The sequence below is a fragment of the Artibeus jamaicensis genome, unplaced genomic scaffold (assembly GCF_021234435.1).
Source record: "Artibeus jamaicensis isolate MK-2021 breed Jamaican fruit bat unplaced genomic scaffold, CSHL_Jam_final contig_233, whole genome shotgun sequence".
In the NCBI taxonomy this organism is placed as follows: domain Eukaryota; kingdom Metazoa; phylum Chordata; class Mammalia; order Chiroptera; family Phyllostomidae; genus Artibeus; species Artibeus jamaicensis.
This window is the reverse complement of record NW_026521486.1, coordinates 66,733,732-66,756,971: the sequence shown is the minus strand read 5'-3', so window position 1 is coordinate 66,756,971 and position 23,240 is coordinate 66,733,732. Positions and strand designations below refer to the sequence as shown.

At 40.5% G+C, this 23,240-nt stretch overlaps 1 protein-coding gene and 1 non-coding gene across 4 annotated transcripts in view; one reads left to right on the top strand and one right to left on the bottom strand.

Moving 5' to 3' along the window:
• Positions 1 to 23,240, bottom strand: part of LGR5 (leucine rich repeat containing G protein-coupled receptor 5) — a 153,435-nt gene that overhangs the window by 100,913 nt on the left and 29,282 nt on the right. The gene's annotated exons all lie outside the window — the stretch shown is intronic.
• On the top strand, positions 11,723 to 11,828 carry LOC119039434 (U6 spliceosomal RNA). The gene has a single exon (XR_005080611.1). It is a non-coding gene; the product is annotated as a U6 spliceosomal RNA (small nuclear RNA).

Sequence of the window (23,240 nt, the reverse complement as noted above, 5' to 3'; positions counted from 1 at the left end):
TCCTTGTAGTATCAAAGCCTTGTTGTACCTGAGTCTCGCTCAGATGATGCGTTGGTCACCTGCATCACTAAGTCACCAACACCCTCAAGGTCCCAGCGCCCGTCTTCTGTTTCACTGTCCTGGCAAAGCCCCAGCCCTGGAAAAACACCCTAATTCTTCTCTGTTACTATCCCAGGGTACTGAGTGATACTAGAAAATAAAAACTCACAAGTGTGCAGATTAGTGACTATAAATTCATGGCCTTCGTGGGCTCTTGACACTGCCGCGCAATCCTGTTATTTGCTGTTGCTCAGTTTACTCCCAGAGGGACTGTTTCCAGCTTTACCGCTCGCCCCAAACCTCTTCATCAACAGCCACTCCCATTACGGGACACCTTCCCTCTTACTTCATGGAAACAAATGGAATTCTCTGAATCACCAAACACGTCATGGGCCACATTCTTGTTCTGTTTTACAGCCTGCTTACTCTGCCCACACTTTTCTCCCTGCTCAGACTTGCTCCTGGGTCCCTCCCCGTCTAGGATGCTATAGTGCACTACACCATGAATAATTCCTTTGATTTCCTGTATTTTTTAAAGCTCTCCTTCTTCCATTTCAATATATAAATATAGTTAAGTCTTTTCCATGAGGAAAGCAAAAGGAAAACAGGGTCTTTTGATGCCATGTCTTCCTTTACCTGTTACTCAATCTCTCTCATTCCCTTTGGGGCTGTTTCTGGTTTACAGTGGTAGTCTTCGCTTCTCATTTCCTTTCCAAGCACAACACACAAGCTTCCATCCTCATACTAATAAAACTGCTCTTGCCGCAGAAACAGAGACCTCCATACGGTCAAATCTTATCAACACTTGGCTTACGAGGCCTCTCTTCTGCATTAGATGGCGCTCTTTCTGGAAACTCTATTGTTTGCAAGTCATCATTCTCTCAGGATTCATTTTATACTTTCCCAACCTTGCTACTTTATAGACACCTTTGTGGAATTTTCTTGTATCTACCCCTTAAACATCTGTGTGCTCCGGAGCTGTGCCCTTGGCCTAGTGCTCTTCAACCTCTGCCTTTTATTCTTGGAGGTGTTGGCTCCCAGAGGCTTAAGTATTACTTAAAGGCCCATAACCTTCATATTCCTAGCATTAATCTCCCTCCTAAGTTTCAGAATCATATAACTAATTTCCTTCTGGATGTGTCCACTTAGCAATCTTACAGGAATGCACCGTGTCCAAAATGGAAATTATTATTTCCTGTTCCAAACGTGTTTGTTTTTCTGAAAAGCCAGTTTCTGGTTAATGCCATCATGTTTTCCAGGCAAAAACGCCTGAATCTCGGATACCATCAAGTCTTCCTCCCTTTCTTCATCATCTCTGCCTATCCCCCTTTCTGCCTCCTGACTCTGCCCTGCTGCAGGCCCTCACCTCTTCTGACCAGTCTCTCCTGAAATCACCTCCCAGTTCTGTGGCTGGCTGCTACCAGTCATCCCCATAGGCCATCTTCCAAATGGCAATGAGAACAATCTATAAAAAGTTTCACAATTAGCCAAATCAGCACCCTACTTAAAATCTTTCCAGATGAAATCCACATTTGTTAGTATTGCATACAAGCTCCATCATGTAGCACACCAACTCTTCACCGCTGACCTGCTAATGTTCAGAGTGAGAATACTGATTCTAATTCATCCTTCAAGTTCGGAGGTAAGGTGTCACCTCCTCCAGGAAACCTGCGCTGACCTTTAAGGTCAGTGTATGTGGTTTGCTCTCTGTCCTCCGGTATCACTGCACACAGTTATCAACATCACATCAAAACGAAGTGTTTAAATCTGTCTCCCACAGGAGGCTGTACTTGCGACCAATGGCCAGCTTTTTTTCTTTAATCTTAGTACTTCCAAGTATAGCCAAGCCTTGCCATGCAGAAGATACTTAGTGAATGTCGAATTGAACCCTCTTTTGCTGCTTCCTTTCTGTGAGTGGGCAAATGATCATATCCATTTAAAAAATATATAATGTTTCTCATCATCTGACTACACTGCTCCTCAGTGTGAGGTACATAACTGTCTGGTAGAAAACATTTTTGGAAACAAACTCCACTTTGGGTTGTGCCCACCTTCCACAGTGATGTTTGGTCACCCCTAGAGTTGTGGTTTCTCTTTTCGGTTGATATCTTTGCTTTCTGTCCTAGGGACCCCCCAAAGATTCTCATTCCTTGGAAGCTCCCGCTCTTCCCCTGCTGCTGCTGGCCCCTCTCATCCTTCTCTCCTCCTTCCCCTTCCTCCTCCTTCCCCTTCTTTCCTCCTGTATTTCCTTTTCTCCTCCTTCTCTTGCTAAAACATCTTTTCTCACGTTTCCAGTGGAGGGAGGACTGCAGCAGGCACTTAGTCCACCATCTCAAAATCCAGCTTTACTTTCTGTGCTTGAGACACGGCACATGGGTCAGTGAACAAAGAGGCCATTTCTTACAGTGCGACTATTAAACAAATCAAGAAACAGCAAAAATGGTTCTTTAATCTCTGCCACAGTTGAAGACAAATATTTTCTTCTTTAGCAGTGCAGTGAAATTCCTATTTCTTCCACGTACAATCATTCTGAGCTTGTCTTGGAAGATCCAGCAGCAGTTAGCTTTCTGCCAGACGCCTTTGTTAACAACGGGTCCAGGCTGGAGCCGTTCCCGCACTTTTTAATTGATCACTTTTCAAATATGTTTCTGAAGATAAGCCATGAACTTCAAAAGGGAAGGTGCAGCATTTTATGATAATATGAATAATGTTATTTCCAGGTACTTTTCTCATGTTATTGTTTTTAACTCCACAACAATGTACCTTTGAAAATTATTTTCTACTGAAGTATGACATATATGAGAAAATGGATGAATCTTAGCCGTCCAGCCTAATGAATTTTCAGTATGAACACACCCTGGTACTCGGCCATCACCTCAGAAGCTCCCTCAAGTTCCCTTCTATGCTCTACTCCCCCCGAAAGGAACGAGTCTGCTCACTTCTAACACTTTCTGTTAGGTTTTGCTTGGTTTTGATCTTACCATAGGTGGAGTGATACGATGCATAGGTTTTGTTTAAAGGGTTTACTTTTAGAGCAGTGTTAGGTTCGCGGGAGAACTGAGAGGACACTGGAAGGATTTCCCATACGCTCTCTTTCCCACATATGCATAGCCTCTCCTATTACGACAGGGCCCACCTGATGGTGGCACGTTTGTCACCACCGATGGACTTAGTGACATGTTACAATTGCCCAAAGCCTGCAGTTTCCACTAGGGTTTACCGTTGGTGTCCTACATTCTGTGGACTTGGGCAAATGACATGTATCCACTCTTATAGCGTCACACAGAGTGTTTTCACTACCTGAAAAATCTGTGTTCTCTCTAGTCACCCCTCCCTCCTCGGACCACCCCTCCTGGCAATCACTGAACTTTTTACTGTTTCCACAGTTTTGCCTTTTCCAGAATGTCATACACTGGGAATCATACAGTATGTGGCTTTTTCAGATTGGCTTTTTTCACCTAGTAATGCACAGCATAGTTTTTTTTTCTAGCTCACTTTGTTTATGAGATTCATTCATGTGTAGTCCATACAAAGCAACAGTTTATGTCTCAATGGAATATAGTATGTCATGTTATTATTATACCACAGTTTATTTATCTGCTCTACTGTTGGGTTGAACATTTGCATTCTTTTTAGTCTGTGCCTATTATGAATAGTGCTGCTATCAACATTCTTAAATATGACTTTTGTTCAACACAGTGTATGTGTGCTTACCTGTTGGGTATGTATCTAGGAGTGGAATTGCTGGGTCTTGGTGCGTGTATGCAGAAATTTCCTATTAGATTCCACCAGATAGTTTTCTAAAGTGGTTAGACTGATGCATATTCCCACCAGTACTGTCAGAAAATTATAATTGTTTGACATCCAGTTGTTTCCATTTGTCATAATCAAAATTGGTACTATTTTTCTTTTAAATTTTAGTCACCATAGCTAACTTAGAGTGGTTTCTCATTATGGTTTTAATTTGCATTTCCTTTGTGTCTTAGTTGAGTATCTTTTCATATGATTTTTTGGCCATCAGGATATCCTTGTTTTACAAAGTTTGAAGAAGAATATCTTGTCTTATTTGATGACCTTTGTATTAAAAGTAACACTTGTAAAACATGGAACTATACATTGATCTGTAAAGGACAAGCTAATAATGTTCTCATTCTTATTCTCATATTATTATTCTTCCTGAGGTTTCAAAGGTATTGTTTGAAATAGCTGATAATGTAATAAATAGTTAAGAGTATGTATTCTAGAGCTATTCAGCCTTAGTTTGAGTCCTGGCTTTGCTGTTTCTGAGCTGAACAACCTTCAGCAAGTTACTTAACATCTCTGTGCCTCTGTTACCTAATCTCTAAAATGGGGGTCATAATAATAGTGTCTGCATTATAGAGCTGTTGTGTGAAATAATTGAGCTACTCTAAGTAAAGTACTTAAAATAGCCCTTGGCATAATATAAGCACTACCTGTTCTGCTATCATCACCACTATAATTGGATTGCTTAATGTTTTACACATTGAAACTCTTACCTGTACAGACATAACACGAGTGGAGAAATGTTAGCTAATTGATGCTTATGGTTATTTTGAAAATATATTTTAAATGACAGGATAATTTTAAACATGTTTAGAGACAGCTGGCTTATGTTCTATTGGTCCCCTTGCTTCATTAATAATGTTTTAATAGAAGCTTTGTAAAGACAGAGACTCAAAGCAAAGCTCATTTGAAAAAAAATTACATTATCATTCTGATCTCATAGATTGAAATAGTTAACGTGACTGGGCATTCATCTGCCTTATTTATATTATATCAATAGCAAAAGAAGAATAAGGTAGTTACTTGTGGGGAGGCCACTTATCTAAAAATCTCAAGTGCTTACAACACATCCAAAATAGAGAAATAAGCAGACAGCAAAACACAACCAACAGAAAATAACTACAGCAAATCAAACCCTTTTTGAACAGTCAGATGCAAAAGCCCACAAAGTTAGTCATGAATGTTTATATGAACTTTTCTCAGAGGAAAAGGTCCCTATCGGAAGGGAAGTATTTTTGATTTTGGCAATCTTGGTGAGTATTTTAGTTTAGTTGTGTTTGGAAATTCATGGCAACAAGTTACCAGTGGGGTACTCAACAAGGCAGGTAATGATATGGGAATGCAGATGTAAGAACTGCAATCGATAACAATGAATAATAATAACAGTAATATAAAACACATAAGTCTTTGATCATTTAGTGTTACAGCTATAGATATTTCAATAGCTTTCAACCAGTTTGGAACCAATTCCCCCACCCCCAATATAGTATAGTACCTGATACATTCTAGAGGACTATCACCAAAAACCATCAGAAAAGTTTAAATATCTAGGAATAACATAAAAGTTCTATCTCTTCTGCCTTTCTCTATGTTCTATGAATAATTACTAGCCTTGAACTTGCTCCTGTGCTACAGATCTGCATTTCTATCAGCTTCCTTTTTAAATTCCTCCTTGTGGTTAATCAACTAGCCACCTAAAATGCAATACATTTCACATGAACTTGTTATTTTCTCTTTCCCCCAAGCCAGCTTTTCCCTTTGTGTCTCTTCATCTTGTTTAATGTATTACCATTCTTTTAAGCAACTAAGTTAGAAACCAATGGTTTGTTTACTCATTTTTTTGCATTATCCTACCATTCATCTCCACTCTTCTCTAAATGGTCATTAGTCCTATTGATTATATCCCTGAAATATTTCTGGAATAATAGTAACTAACATTAAATGCCACCCCCAACACAATCTAACAAACCTTTAGATAACAACCCATTTTACAGATGAAGAAACAGAGGCACACAAAACTTTGATTTTCCCAGGGTGACACTGGCAGTAAAGGACAAAGCCAGGGTCTGAAAAAGGTCTGTCTCACTCCAAAGTTAATGGGGTTGGCCCCTCTGCAGCTACACTGCATCCTGGAATTCATGCTTTAATTTCCAGTTTTCACTTCCAAAGCTTAAATTCAGGTCTTAATATGCGCTTGACCTTTTCACTCCTAAGTACCTCACATGTAAGGAGGAGCCTTGGAGCAAGTCTCTCCACCTCTCTGCACCTGTTCACACATTTGTGGCATCTCTGGCTGCTCTTTCCTCTTGGACAGTCCCCTCGGGATTGAGCCTATTCAGACCTCCTCTCTGGACTACCTGCTCTATTTCTATTTAGCCTCTGGACATCATAGCTGCTTAGCTCTATGGTCTACAGACTCTGGTCCATCTCTCCCCTAGCTCCAGATTCCAGAATTCCAGTTGACAGCCAGGGTTTCCCACTTATCTTAGAGGGGAGATGGAGCAATTGCAATTAGTTCTTTTTTTTTTTTTTTTTTATTTATCTTTAGAGGGGAAGGGAAGGAGAGAGAGAGAGAAATATCAATGTATGGTTGCCTCTCGTGTGTCCCCTGCTGGGAACTGGCCTGCAACCTAGGCATATGCCCTGACTGGGAATTGAACGGCGATACTCTGGTTCGCAGGCCCGCGCTCAATCCACTGAGCTACACCAGCCAGGTGCAATGAGTTCTTAATGGTCCTCTCTACCTTCGTCCTCTCCCTTTTCCCAGTCCATCTCAAGTTATCTTAATTTCTTTCCCCTAAAAGATAAAAGAACTGGTATTTTATATTATGCTTCCTTTTTGGGGTCTAGAACTTTATGATATACAAAGCACCTTCATACCCACAAATTCTTCCCAATTTTTCTTACCAAACCAGAAATTTCAAAACATAATTTAAACTATGTTTCCAAAAAGCTGTTTCAAAACCCAGTGAAACATTTTTTTCCTCTGCATGAGATATCTGGACATGGACATTTTCAGAGTCCTGACTAAGACCGTGCTATAATTCACACTATTACGTCCACTTGAGTAACATATTCTGTTTTTCTTTATGCTTAAAACAGAACAAAACAATTGGCTTTGGAACTAAAACAGGGTTTCTCAACCTTGAACCTGTTGACATTTCAGGCCAGATGATTCTTTGTCGCGGGGTCATCCTGTGGATTGTAGGGTGTTAAGCAGCATCCATGGCTTTGCCCACTAGATGCCAGTAGCCCCTCTACCCATCCACCTGTAACAGCCAAGGACTTTTCTAGATAGCTATGGGCCAAACTGTATCTCCCACTCCCCACCCCCCAGAATTGTATGTTGAAGTCCTAACCCTCGATAACTGAGAAAGGGATTGCATTTGGAGACAAGGTCTTTAAAAAGATAATTAAGTCAAAATTAGTTAATCACAGCAAGCCCTATTTTGATACAGCTGGTATTCTTATAAGAAGAGGAAACCTGCTCACAGACAGGGGCAGAGAGAAGACACAGGAAGAAGACAACCCTCTGCAAAAACAGAGGGGAGGCTTCAGAACAAACCAACTGTGCTGACACCTCCATCTTGGGAGGCTCCCCTCCAGAGCTTGATAAATGGCCGCTGGGTAAGCCACCCAGTCTGCGGCGCTTCGTTACAGCAGCCTGAGCAAACTAATGCACAGACATTGCCAAAAACATGTCCCCTGAGGTCCCACGCCTGGGTGGGAATCGCTGAACTAATACTCACAAATTACACACAGGAACCTGTTAATTTTACCTTTGGCGATGACAGAAAAAATAAGTTCTTAATGATTTTTTTCTTTAAAAAAGGAAATCAAAAAGGACCTTCACTCTATACTCCTCTTTCACACCGTAAATACCTTTTAGCAGATAATTTCATTTCTTTATTATTGGACAGTGAAAATAAAAAATAAAAGGCAGAGCAGAAAGCTATGTGATATGGTGCTCATCTAATCCAGGGAGTGCCTTTGGAGCTGGGTCATGGGGTCTCTTAAACAATTCTGGGCCTGTGGCTGTGCCTAGTGGCTCCATGATAATTACCCAGAAAAGACCTCCAAGGCAGTATTTCAAAGAAAACCTTCCAAAAGTTTTCATTAAAGGAACTACGTTTATTTTATTTTACTCAGGCAGAAATTCCTATTGTTTTCCCTGCCCTGTGCAATAAGCAAGATGCTGAAATATCTTGCAGTTAACACGGTGTGACTATGGGTCCCTTTCATGCCAATGGGTTGAACTCTTTCCCATCCACATTCCAGCTAATGTCCTGAAGCACATGTAAAGGAACTGAGTTATTATGTAAAAGGGTGACTCCGACCCATCATCCTACCCTATCCCATGGGTTCAAAAGGCCTTTCTTTGCTGGTTGCCCAGCATCTGCAGAATGGAGCCTAGATGCTATCTAGCTGTAAAATGAGCAAAGGGAAATGGGCTGTGGATTTGGAAAAGGGGCCAGGGTCTCAAATGACGGTTCTATTACTATGTTGCTGTTAGGAAACTTTTCCTAACAGCACAAAAAACTTTTCCTTTTTGTGCTTTTTGTGATCTGAACTTCCTAAATTTGTATTGTAATATCTCTATTTCATCAGCCACAATGAGGATTAAACGAGGTAATGTAGGTGCGTGCAGGTAGCTCAGTGTGTGACACTGGAAAGGGCTTCACCGGTTGTTGGCCGGAGTTCCCACGATCCAGTTCCAATTCACTGGATTAGGTTTACCTCTCTCTAAACCTTTCCAAATAGTCTATATTCCAGTCACACCAAACCGCCTTTGATTCTCCCAGTGTGTCCTGAGGTTTTGCCTTTGAGATTGACACAAGGAGTTTATTTCCAATGAACTTTCTGTTCAAGGGAAGGGGTTTGGAGGAGCCCCGTGCTGCGGTTTCCTGCTCCCCGGCTCTGCTAGAGCCGGGCGGACTCGGGAAACTGCACGTCAGGCGCCTGGCACCAGGCCCCGGCCAGAGGAAGCAGTCATCATCTGCTCCTAGTCACATCTGCCCGCCTCGACCCCACTCATCGCTCATTCCTGAGTGTTCTCCCACTTCCTGCTTCCACTCCTGGCCCCGCCACCGACTCGCCACATGGCAGCCAAACGTAGCTTTTCAAAACAGAATTAGATAATTCCCTAGCACTGTCTGAAATCCACCAACGGATTCCTGTTTGCTTCTAGATTAAATCCAAATGCCTTAGCGTGGCCGACAGGCCCTGGCTGATCTGGCTCCCGCCTAGCCCTCCACCCTCGCCCAGACTCACTGGCCCCTGGCTCACCCGTGATACCGGTCACCCTGCAGTTCCTCATACACCCCAAGTGCTCTCCCTCCCCAGACCTTTTCTGTGCCATTTACCTGCGCCTCCAGCGCCCCACTGTACCTCACTCTCCCTTCCAAAGACTGGCTCCTCTTTGTCCTTTTTAAAAAAATTCTTACCTGAGGAAATGTTTATTGATTTTAGAGAGAAAGGAAGGAAGAGAGAGAAACATTGATGAGAGAGCAAAACATCAGTAGGTTGCCTCACGTAGGCACGCAACAGGGGGACCAAACCCACTACCTAGGTATGTGCCCTGACCAGCATCGAACCTGCAATTTTTTGGTGCATGGGACGGTGCTCCCACCAACCGAGCAACCCAGCCAGGGTTCCACCACATAAGTCCTCCTGAACTTCCAACCAGACTAGTTCTTTTCCCACCTTCCCCTGCCCTTCTTTCTGCCTCCTCCTGCCCCCCTCCCCCTCCACGCTCCACAACTGGCCACCACCACTCATTTCACTTAAAACAGTTTGTGGTCACATCTTCATTTACTGTCCCATCTTCCTTTCTTGAATGCCGTGAGGACCGGGGGAGGTGGGGTGCGAGATCACCAGCTTTCAGCGTGATATCCGGCACATGGTTGACCATGGACACATTCTTTATGTTAGGTGACTGTCCGGTTGAATGAATGCTGCATCTGCTGACGTTATTCCCTTCCTTTCTTATTTCTAGGAGAATTATTTGTACTAAGTATATTTCTGTGGGTCTCAGAGGGTAGTATAGAAAGCAGATTAAAGAATACCGTGTTTTCTTTAGGCAATTGTCTAAAATGTACCTTTAAAAATAACTACTACAAATGCTAATCTATTAAATAGATACGAATGGATAGAAAAAGTACAAAGGAATGCAATAAATCTCATTGACTAGTTTTGAGTCAGTTTTCTAGTTGAATATGGGAGATGTGGAAACATGATTGTATTTAAAAATTACATAGATGGGCATGGACTCTATTTCTATTTTGCTATTGAAGAGTATGTCAGCCTTCATAAGTAAGTAAACTCCTCCCTAAATCAACTTTTTTCTCCCATTAAATGGGAGAATCTTTACTGTTCTTAAGTCAGCTGTATGGGGAATGTGGATGCAATATTTATAAAGCATATTCTGAGATCCTTTGGAGTGCCTACCATGTACTGATTATTTTTGCTCTTGTTATTTTTGCAATACTTTTAAGCATTTTAAACTCAAAACAAAGTAGTGAAAACAAATGTAATTATCGAAAAGAGCAAAACGCTACAAGATGGACCTTTAGCTGCATTCAGTTACCCCAGAGTTTGGTTTAAATGTCCTTTTCTTCAAAGCGGAGGTGAGAGACACAAAGCTTGTCCACGCTGCGGCAGCACTTCTCTCTTATGCCCAGGAAGCTCTTCTCCAGCTTATTGTCTTCGTTTCAGTCTGGGGCTGATAGGTCAGCTCCAAAGAGACACCATTCCATTTCAGATAAACTGTTTTTCCATTCAATTTAACCGAGATTCCAGTAGAGGGAGCAGAGTCAACAATTAAAAGAGAGATTTGAAAAACTCGACATTCAATAACGAAAAGAGCAAATGCTGAATTGATTTGAGAAAAATGTAATTTTAGTGCCAATAACATGGCTTATCTATTTGTCTTTCGAATTATTGCTGTCATAAAGGCAGTTGTCTGCATTTCCTTAACATCTGCCAGGAAACACTAATTTATACGATTATGAATGCCTCAAGAGCCAATAAGTCACTGATGAACTTTTAAAAAACAACCAGAGGAGTAATCATTCATTGTTATTGGTTAATGAGTTACACAGCTTAAGGAAATGCAAAAAAGTATGGCATTTAGAGTCTTTGAGACCAAGTCTGGCTACATATAGAATCAGAAATTTAAAAAGTCAGTCAGTGTAAGTGGTATCAAATGTATAATTATTAACTGAGAAATAATGGAAGAGAAAAACAATGGGGAAAAGTCCAAAAGGGAAAGCCCGTGCTGGTATCTTTACAACGAATCTTGTTTAAGGAGCCGAGTCACGTGTGGGAACTCAACAAGCACGTACTGCTGATGAAGTAGAAGGAGTAACAGCGGCAAGGAGGTGTGCTGGCCACGAGGAAGCGAGTGTACAAACCTTACTACAAATCAAACAGTAAGAAATAGAGCCCCAGCCCTCATGGAAACTTACTCCGGCGGTCACATTGCCAGTCCCAGCTGCCCGCAGGTGGGGCTGTCATAGCTTGGGCGGCTGTCTGTGGCAGTCCTACCAACTATGTCCTTGGCAGTTTGTTGTCATGAAAAGAGGCCGTTATTTAAAAAAAAAAAAAATTCTCAGGAAAGCTATTCAAATTATCAGTGATAAGACAAGGATTTATCCATAAATACAATAGTGTGTGCTTTTAAGTGTGCTTTCATGACTAGAAACTTTTTATACTTTTATTTTCCTTTTTAAAATTAAAAGTTTAAGTCAAAGTTATCATATATGTATGTACACATGTATTTACGGTTGTACTTATATACATATGTATGATGTCATATTTTATGGTTATGTACAGTTTCAATGACTACAGGCTTTATAATGAAAAACAAATAGAAGAACAAGTTCTCGCTTCGGCAGCACATAGACTAACAATGGAGTGACATGAAAAGATTCGCGTGGCCCCTGTGTAAGGATGACATGCAAATTCATGAAGCATTCCATATTTAAAAGAACAGAACAAGACAAAACAAATCCCATGCCCCACCTTCCACATCTGAGCCCTACTTCCCAGAGGCCATCATTTGCACCTCTTAGTCCAGGACAGTGATTCTCACCCTTTTCCACCTCACGGCACACAGACACAAATTACTAAAATTCTGTGGCACACCAAAATATGTATTTTTGACCATTTGACTAAAAAAATAGTTTAAACTTTGATTCATTCACACTGGATGGCTACTGTTGGTTGACTGTTGTCATTTTTTTACTTGATGATTAAAAAAAGGGGGTCAGTGCCCCTGACTAAATAGGCAGTGTGTGTCTTAAACATTCTTGCAGCACACTGGCTGAAAACTGCTGGTCCAAAGTCTCTAGGGGGCCACTTTCTTTAGACTATAACTTTCTAGTCTTCTACCAGTGTTAATATTTGTGGCAGGAGTTTGGGTGGTGAGGAGGCAGCGTTCTGGCTTTGTGAGCTGAGAGAGACATTGGATTGCCTATTATTAAGACTTTCAGTGACTCTATTTTGAATAATACTTTGACCTTCAAAAGTACCCCTTTTTAGGGTTTTGCATTGGAGTTGGCTTGCTTCTTGACTTACCCCTTGCCATTTCTTTGCTAAGTCATTTTTTAAAAATGTAATCTTTGTCATAATTTTATCCCTGCTAAGTCATTTCACAAGTTTGTTAGCATATCCTGCCTACTGTAATCGTTTCTCCTGTTTTCTTTGTCTTTGTACTTTTCTGTTACTTAAAATACTTTCTGCCACTTGAGATAAACACATGTTTAATCTGCTAAGTGTTTCTGATATTTTTCTTAAGCTAAAACTACAATACCAGTTATTCAAATATCTACTCATTTTAGGTATAATGCTTTATTTTTCCAATCCATACCAACCTGATTAAAAATAGCTGTGATGTGTTTGTATGGCATTGTTCCTAGTCACAATGAGGAACTTTAATCTCCAATAAACTTTTCCTTCCCGCATTATTCTGGAAGTTTTAGCTTTGGCTGGGATGACATATCTGTATGTTGAGAACTAGTGCTTTTGACCATGGTATGGTATCTGCCATTGACCTCTTCTTGCTGTTGCCTTGACTTGTGGTGATGTGCTAAGATGCTATCAATGATCAGTCAATGGTGCTCCAGATGCTCAACCCAGGCATTTTCCACTGAAACTAAAAAGTGTCCAGTGCTCTACTGGTACCACCATCACCAATGCCACCACCATTAACGATGCCACTGCTCTTAACCCCAGTTTTGCACTTGGACATTTTAGATACTTCTTAGGAGAGTTCTGGGTCTTCCGTGTAAATAAACCCTTCCTCAGTCATGCTTGAATCCCAGAACAGAGACAGCTTGGATGCAAGGAAAGTAATTTACCTGGAGTGACCACACTATGAGTCTGTATGCTTCCAAAGAGTATGTCTTTAAATGCTGCATGTCCAGAAAGATGTCAACACATTTTTCATTAGTTGGGGAGGGTGTCTTGAAGAAGGACAGGAGATTTCAGTAGTGTCAGAAGACATATAGTGAGGTGCGGTAGGTGTTCAGAGGGAATGGTTGGGAGTTCCAACTGGTGCATTTGGGTAACTTTGCTCTCCACCTACTGATGTGGTTGGTGACAGTGTCCTATTATTCCCTCACTAGTGTGTGAGTCCCATCTGACCTGGTGCTCAAAGAAAACAACTTTCCTAAGTAGTGGAACCCTGTGTTTCAGTCATAGACATATTGCTGATTAATCATAGACATATTGCTGATTTTTCTATCCTACTGGCATCTCTAAGCTAACTCTCAATGTCCCAAGGTGGTACTAAAATGACAAAGAAAAAAATGAGACATACAGAATAAAAGTCTTAATTTTCTAAGTAAGATAAAAATGATAAAAAGTTTCTTAGTCCTATAAGATCTAATACAAAACCAATCTTCTCATAAAAATCCCTCCCAGATTTTAGTTGTGTGAGAATCTTTCTCCACCAAACTTACAAAGGATATTTTTACTTACATTAAATAGGAAATCACAGTGTTTCTACTATCACAGTGTTCCAAGAGGCATCTACCACTTAAGGTGAGCCTTAGAAAGATGGGTTGGCTAAGGTAAAGGGAGGGGTGAAAGAGGGAAGAGCATTTGTGGTAGGAGAACAGCATGCATAAAAACATCAGGGCATAAGAAGAGCAGGCTGTTCTCCAGAGACTACACAGAGGTCGGCATAGTTGAATGGGGATTGCTTGTGCTGCAACACGACCCAACACAAGGCTGGAAGAGCATTAAGGGCCAGAACCAGACCAAGCTGGCCTCTTAGGTCATGTTGAGAAGCCCAGACTATCCTGGAGGCTCTGAGAGCCACTGCACGATTTTTAGCAGAGAGAGATATGACATCATCTTTGGATATAGTAACACTCTTGGGTGTTAGTTCTTTTTTTTTTTAATTTAAAGACATAAAAAGGATGCCATGTATTATTTTTGGTGATTGTGTAGTATATTTTAGTTCATTTCCTCTCTTTCTTGGTAGCAAGCATTGATTTTCTTCATTTTGGATGATTTTTTTGTCATTTTTGTGCACATGCATATTAATTTTGAATTAGACACCGATAGGCTTAAATTAGAACAATTCTTCACATGTTCTTTCCTTTGTGGTCAAGCAATCTTCCTAGATGCATTTTTAGGAGGCTTACATGTCTGCTAGCCTCAGACTGGCTGTAAGAATCTTCTTGAACCCTCTTGCGATTCCAATTAGTCATAGATCAAAACAATAATGTGGACAGATTAAAGCAGAAGCCCTCATGCTTTATTTCCTAATATCATCTGTCTTTGCTTTGAAAAGCACACCAACGGAATCTTCTGCATCTGCACACCCCAAAGGCAATTTAATCTCCTTTGGCCAACATTAAAGCTTTAAAGTAACTCTATGCTATGATGTATTCTTCCTCCTTTTCCAAGTTTAACCATTATATAATTCACTTTTTATCAGCCTCATTCTTGTAGATGGGCACTTGCCACATTGTTTATAGTTTTTAACATCATCTAAAATAAACCTTACGAGGTTAAAGTAAATTGATTTTTCCACATATTGTTATGTGAAAACTGAATATAAACAAGGACATAATCTAGAGTCAGTAACACATGTTGCTTTGTCATATTTTTGCTAATCTTGTGTCTCAAAAAATTTTGGAAGTAAACTACTCATTTACATATGTTAAATACAAAAACAATTTCTCCCCACTTACTGGATCTATTTTGGAATAGCTTTCCCATCTAAATTTAATCTTATCTTTAAAATGCCCCAACTTTTTAATGTTAAAATTTCATGCCAAAATTAAAAAAAAAATTTATTCTCTACTTCAGTGTCTTTTAAAAATAACTTAAAATTTTCTTGGTTATTCATGCCTGCCATTATAAAACACCAGTACCTGCATTGGAGCATCTTTTGTTTTTCTGAAGTTTCAATGATTTTTTTAATTGAAATATTTTATTGTTTCTGCCATTACAGTTGTCCAGGTTTCTCCACCCTTGCCCCTCCCTCCAGCCCACCCTACTCCCTCAGGCAATCAGTGACCCATATAAAAACACCCTTGCAACAACACCAGTACCTGCACTAGAACATCTTCCAAAACTACTGAATGTCATCGGTGGGACTCCTGGTCTTCACACCAAATGAAGGCAGATAGAGTTGTTCTATTTGGGGGGTTTCATTGGGCAGTTCTTTTTCCTTCACCATGATTGGGTTATTAGTTCATAAACCAGGCAGTTGTTAATGAAAAGTGAAAGGCTACTTTGTGCGTAGCTTCTATATAATTGCAATGTATACTCAACGGGCATTCAGAAGATAAGTAATCAAGCTTATCAAGAAAACAAATAGGATATGGAGGAGAGTCAAAGGCTCCTCTTTAAAGAGGCTTCAGTGTGTGTGTGGGATTTGTACAGTAATATCTGACACTCAGAGTCCTATCACATGCCTTGGCTCGGTGTTGGGTGGCTGAGGCTGCTGGAAGACTGACTCCAGCAAAAATGAGGCATTACTCATCTGCCGGTGCGACTCCGACTCTTTAACGGGTGCAGACGAGCACAGAGTGCATCATCACTTCAGGGTCTGAAGGTCTATATGTAACTGCTTTATAATTTCATTGGTTTCAGATAATGACACCAGGGAGATCTGTTTAATTCAATAATCATCTTCTGAAAATTAAGAATGACCTGGGTCATCACCCCAAATTTACCCTTCTTTTTAAACCAAATCTTAAAAACGTTTTTTAAATGAATTAAACAGATAGGGCAATGGAAATGAATAAAAAACCTTATTCATTTTTCAGTCTCTTTCTGAAAATTCAGTTTGTCATATTGATTCATTTAAAGTCCATTTATTCATCATTCAACAAATTAATAATGAACTTTTAAAAATGTTGAATAAGGGTTAATTCATAACTGTGTTATGGAGTTTTCCTACAGATCATAATTCACACACTTATTCACTCATTTACTGATTCAACCAACATTTATTGGAAAGCTTCCAGGTTCTAGACCCATGAAAAGCACCAGGAATGCCAAATGCAATATGGACTATTAAAATCCTTCTGACAAAGATTGTAATCTCTTTGAAGGCAGAGATTTAGTGAAATTAAATACTCAAATATGATTATGCTCATACATGGATTATTATAATATAATATATGTGAGCCAAAGCTTCACCCTATGGATTTATTGAATACTCTAGGAGAGAAAATTCAACCTGAAACCATGACATTTGTGCCCAGATGTTCCCAGTGAATTATGCTACCCACATAGGATTAGTTTTGCATTGTCCTTTTTGATCATAGGACGTGCCTCATACAATCAGCCTGTGCTGTGGTATGCATATGCCATGTGTAACACATTTTTTGCTACTGACTACAATGATTGAAGTCAGATGTTATAAGCACTTGTTTAGCCAGTATTCTTAATAGTGTCGTAATGCTGGTGTTGAGAGACAAGGATCATACCCTTGTGGTACAGACCCCCCAGGCCTATCCTTTCTTAGGTTATGTTTATTTAACAGCATTCTTGAGACAAAGGCTCTGCCTGTTTTCCATTTCAAGAGGATATTTCTCAGTGTAAAGTCTCAGACAAGACAGCAGGGCTTGTTGTGACAGTTTGATGTGGGAGGTGTGTTTAAATAGGAAAGCAATGTGGAGCCTGTCAGCTCCATCAGGCAGTTCTTATGCGGACACGCTTGCACAGAGGAGAGCCTGGAGCACCGGCCAGGGCACTGACAGTGTGGGGGCGGGGGGGGTGGGGGTGCCTCAGAAGCTTTCCATTCTGCCACTGATCAGGCAAGTGACCCACTCTGTGTATCCACTTTTCTGTCTCTAAAATGGGGATACTAATAGTTATAGGCTTGTTCTGAGAATTAAATTGCAATATAATGTGTGGATATCCATGCATTTTATTATGAGTTTTCCCTAATATATACAGGATGGCTTATTAACCAAAACTATTATATATGGTATAGGCATGCTACCATTTGTGAAATAACTAAGACGAGTAATATAATTACATTAAAATATGTAACATTTTTCTTGTTGATTCAGGACATGCTACGTAATCTTTTAGCAATAATAACAGCTAACATTTTTGGAGTGCTACTATTTCACAGGTACTGTGGTCAGCATACTGAGTCTTCACAATGATCGTGTGTGATGGGCACTATTATTACCTCTGTTTTACAAAAAAGAAACTGAATCACAGAGAAACTAAATCCCTTGCCCACAATCACTAGCTGATAAATTGCGGAAGACTGAAAGTCAGGTAATATGACTTAGAGCCCTCGTTCTTTTTGTTTTAATCCTCACCCCAGGATACATTCACTGTTTTTAGAGAGGAAGGGAGTGATAGAGAAACACTGATGTGAGAAATACATCGATCAGTTGCCTCCCTTACATACCCTGTTTGAGGACCAAACCTGCAACCTAGGTATGTGCTCTAACTGGAAATCGAACCCACTACTCTTTGGAAAAATGCTCCAACCAACTGAGCCACCTGGCCAGGGCACCTCATTCTTTAAAACAAAAACAACAACAACAGCTATCGACATACAATTCACATACCATATAATTCACCCATTGAAAGTGTACAATTCAATGATTTTCTTTGTACACTAACAGAGTTAGGCAACTACCACCCAAATCTAATTCTAGAACACTTTCGTCCCCTGGAAGAGAAGCTCTATGCCCATTAGCAGTCATTAGCCAAGCCCCTCCCACCCCCTCCACCCTCAGCGACCACTAGTGTACTTCAGCCTCTCTGTTTGCCTCCTGTGGACGTTTCGTACACAAGGCTCACCTGTGTTGGATTACATATCCGTGCTGGCCCTTTTTATGGACAAATAATGCCCCGTTGTGTGGATGGAGCATGTTGTATTTATCCAAATGGACATTCGGGTTATTTTCATATTTTGGTGGAGCCCTCAGTCTTATCAATCAATGGAGATTGCATATTGATATATCATTTACTGTGCTATTTTTAAGGTTTTGGTTATTAGCTTTCCTGGTTGTTTGCTTTCCCAGTAAAAAAAAAATGTGATAATTCGTCGAACATTTATTGAATTAATACTGTATTCCAGACAGGTGTGTAAGAGACCTAAACAAAATTCCTGTCCTCATAGTGTTTATAGACTAGGAAGAGAGATAAACAATTTAAGAGGTAGAGAAGTGATAAACACTCTAGTACAGATGTAATCAAGATGCTGTGAAACCTCAGTGGGGGGGCTTAAAACTGCCGATGGGAGAATGGGAAGGGGGGGGTAAAGTAATGGGACGGAAGGACTTCCTGGAAGGGCGGCCTAGTACTGAGAGTTGAGGGATGAAGAAGAAAGATCTAGATGCGGAGACTGAGGAAGACAGTCTAGGTAATAGAGACGGCCCACGATCTCCAACAGGCCCAGTGTGCGCTCTGCATGGCTATGCAGGGCGTACATGGAGTGGTGGAGGGAGCTGGGCCGGCCTGGGGATGGGAGTGGAGGAAGGTTGTAGTGGGTTTCCTAGGCCATGGAGAGAGTTTAGCTTTATTTCAAAGCTCCATGTTTCCCAAACTACTCACTCCTTGTTTTGTCATATAAAAACAGTAACTGAACTATTATTTTATATTCTTTTATGTATATGCATATATACATATGTATGCATGCATGTACATATGTAGATTACCTTTAGATATATAGATATACCTATCAATTAACTCAAATTACCTAGGTAAGTCGAATAAGAATGGAAAACTTCTACCACTACCTAGAAGTAGAAAACCAGTTTAGCATGTGCTGTAAATAGAAAGATGTTATTAAATTCTAGTCAGATTCCTAATTAAAGCTGCCGGGTCAAACTGAGCCTGATGTCTGTTTGCCCTTTGATAAGAAGGGAGTTTAGTGGGCATAAAAGAGGTGTTGAAGACAAAATCGCCCTCACTGAGACTTTCTCATTGATGAAGCCAGAAGGGCTGAAAGGCCATTGAAACGGGAGTAACTTTGTTACCAGTGATGAGATGCTTTAGATTCCGTGACCAAGTACCAATACTCGCCTACTGATGGTGCTGGGGCACCCCAGGAGTCACTGAAGGTTTTTGGGCAGAAACATGCATGGTATTAGAAGGAAATTTCTAAAAAGATCGCCCTGGTGACAACCTGGAGCATGAGCTGGAAGACAGCTGGGGGGCCATTCCGACAATCCGGGTAAGAAAGCACGAACGGGAAGGGAGCCGTCTGCACAGGGGTGTGTGCGGTGCAATGCCACTCTGGCTACGGGTGAGTTTTCAGTAGGTTCTAACTTTTAAATGAGAAAGCAGGAAAGTGGCTGTTAGTCTTTCCAGCTGCTGCGGAGAGAGATGGTGCCCAAACCCTTCCTTCCTGACCCTTCACTGTTACCAAGGCAGTTAAGTGGCAGCGTTTCTTCCTGGCTTGGGGTGTCCGGCTGACTGAAGTGAGCAGAGAAAGTAGCTCTAAGCCTTAACGCGTTTATCCTCTCAGCTTCCACTTCACTGGATTTTCTCAGTTTCTCTGCTTTGACCTCACCCCCATCTTCTGCCCCTGTCCCCTGCTTTGTGTTAGTGTCACTTTCTGTCAGATCACTGTCAGGGACCCGGGGAAATGGGCACCTCCACCCCCACTGCTGCCACTGCGCTCCCCCACCCACACTCAGGCGCCCAGGACAGCAGCGGGGCAGCTCGGGTCTGAGAGGCCACGCCCTGGGTAAAGTGACTTGTGTAGGTATCCGGGGATCGGGAAGATAGGAGTTCTCCTGTTTTTAAAGCCACGCCAAGATTTCACCAACAGAGTAGAAGGGTGACAAAGTAGAAAGTGGGGCCAATTCTAATCCCTATTGTGACTGCATAATATTTTAAAATTGCATTCAGATTTTTACCCTGTGAAGAAAGAAGCGTTTTGAATGTAATCTCCTTGGAAATGTGTTACTCTTCGGGCTGCACAAAGTTTACCTGGGCCAAAAACCAACGGCAAGATGCACGGAAAAGTGGATGCCTATATTCGTTAAAGTCTGATTATAATGGATCAGTGGCTGCGATATTCCAGAAGTCTAAAATAATCTATATATTAACATAAAACTAAAAACGCAATCCTTCAAAAAGCATTAATTGTATATTTGAACACTGTCACACTAAACTTTCAAAATTAGAGTGGGTTTGCAGCCCCTAGGTTAGTAGAAAAGTGACTGAGAAACATACTCTGTGTGTACAACTGTCTGGCAAGCACTGGTTGAATTCTCACTGACAAGTGAAAGTATATGGCTACCCTCTGGACATAGAAATCTATTAGAGGAAGGCTTCTGGTCTTTTTCTGAGCCACACCTTTTAGAAATTCGCAAAGATATGGGGGGGGGGGGAGCAGGGCAAGAAAGAAAACCCAACGTCAGTCCACATACCTGAGAACCAGAGGCTACCTCAGAGACCCTTCAGAGCTGTCCTCTTTAGTGGAAGGATTTCCTTTAAATCCTGCTCCAAAGCATACATGGCATTTGTCAACCATCAGTAAATCTTTAAAATTGTTTCTGCAAGTGGGCCTACTCAGTTTCGGCTTTTCCCGTTCATCCATAGGTGGGACCACCAAAGACTTTTTCTGAGCCTGGGGAAGCCCTGGATTAAAAGGCTCATTCAAGAGGGAAGGCTTTAGCATTCACCTTGGGCACAGTGTCCTTTCTCCAGGTAGGTATTCATGGGCTGTTATTTCAACTCTGCAACTGTGACCCAAACAAGACTTTTTTTTTTTTGCCACAAAGCTTTGAGTAGAGACATTCTTTAGTAAATTACTGAAGTCTTGCCTTTTTCTATTTGTCACAGCTTGTTATTTTTTATCAAGTGTAATCAGTTCACACAGGAGCCTTCCACTGACAACCTTATAATTGTTTCTATTTAAAACAGAGATTTTATTTTATTTTTCCAAGTGGACAAGTTACTCCTGCTCAGACCATGCGTACCTGTCTCAGGTGCTGCCTTGCTCACCAGTTCACCATTCCAGCTCGGCTTCTGGCACTTAGCCACAGAAACAAAACAGACAAAGGCTAAATAAAGCATTACGAAGTATTCGATTGGCATTTTTACCTTCCACAGCTTGTAATAAAACTAATCTGCTTATTTCTCATTAATATCACCTAATGTTTCTTGTTCTATCAAATGCTTTTAAAAGTACTTCTCTCAACTTTATAGAAATACTGTGAGAATTAGTAAGCATTTAGATAAGGCTTTTGGGAAATCTTTGGAAGTAGAGATGCTATACAAGTTTAGGCACAATATTCAGAGTTATGGCAACTAAAATTACTGTCCCTGTCATTTCCACGCAACCGGCCAAACTGGCATCAATTATTCTAGCCTTTCAGATCCAAAAGAAACTATCAGCTCTGACCTCTACCATCATTCCAAGATAGTTTTTGTTGTTACTAATTATCACTGAAGTTACATGCAAATTACTCCTTCCTTGGGAAGCAGCGCTATTAACTGGAAAACAATCAAACACACAAAACCACTTTGATTATCGCAAGTGAGATCATGGTAATTAGAGACACAGTTAAAATGACAGCCAGCTGTTCCTGATGCAGATGTTGAAAATGAAAACAAATGGGTACTGTCCAGAGTCTTCAATGTGGAGTCCCCTGGCATTTACTACGTTTGCAGCTCTTCAGGCCAAATTCACTCCAGGGTACTCCCCACACCATGAAATCTTGAACCATTCTCTTTCAAATGTATAATCACTTTCACCACCTTTTAAAGTAACTTCTTATTAACTCAATCTTCATCCTTCTGAAAACAAGTTAAAATAGTCATCACAGCTGATATTCAAGTACTGTTCACATTTGGATATTCTTCTTGGAGTTCTAGGGAAGTATAGGCTTTGGAATCAGATGCGCTTCTTTGTTTTCAGGTTAACATAAATCTCATATATATAATTGTTATATTGCAGTTGTCCCAATTTTTCTCCTGTTGCTCTCCCCTGTCCCACCTACCCCCTGTTCCCATGGAAAATCCGCACCCTGTTGTCCATTTCATGAGTCATTTATACATATTCTTTGACTAGACCTCTTTTCAAAAATCCCCTCTCTCTATGATTTATTAGGTTTGTGACCTTGGACAATTCCTTAACTTCTCTGATTTTTTTTCAAATATAATTTTTAAAATGTTATTTATTGGTTTGAGAGAGAAAGAAACATCAATTTGTTATCTATTTATGCATTCATTGGTTGATTCTTGCATGAGCCCCGACCAAGGATTGAACTCAAAACCTTGCCATATCAGGACAGTGCTCTAACCAACTAAGATTCCCAGCCAGGGCTATGTTATTCTTTACTTACAGAATAGAAATTACAAATCTCATTGGTTTGATATCAGGGGTAAATAAGATAACATATGGGAAGTCTAGCACATTATAAATAATGGCTATTTTTGTTAAAAAACAGACAGCAAAAATCTGGTTTACATTATTTCCTTTTTGCCTTCATCATACTCCAAGTCTTCAGACCTTGCTTCAAATAACTATTTTGGTAACTCTCATTATCACTCCAGATTCACTTCAATGTTAAAATCAGTTTCATTCTCCTTATTTGCAAGGAGAACACATTGCCAATTTCACTAAATAATAGCTCCCCAAAGAGCCATAGTTATGTTCCTATCTCCACAGTTTCCTAACTTGGAAAATCTGAGAATGACAACCAGACCTAGATACCTAAGAAAGCCTTATAATTTTTTAATTCCTTACAATTTGCCAGATCTTCCTTAGGTACTACCCCTAATGACCAGAGCAGACAGAGGAAAAGAATCATGTGGAGTACCCATTTTGGATTCTTGGGGGCAGGAAACTCCAAATGCAAAATAATATCATCATGAAGAATCATAGATGTAGAACATATTTTGTATTACTTTTTTATCTCCAAATAAATGGATAACTGTATTTAACT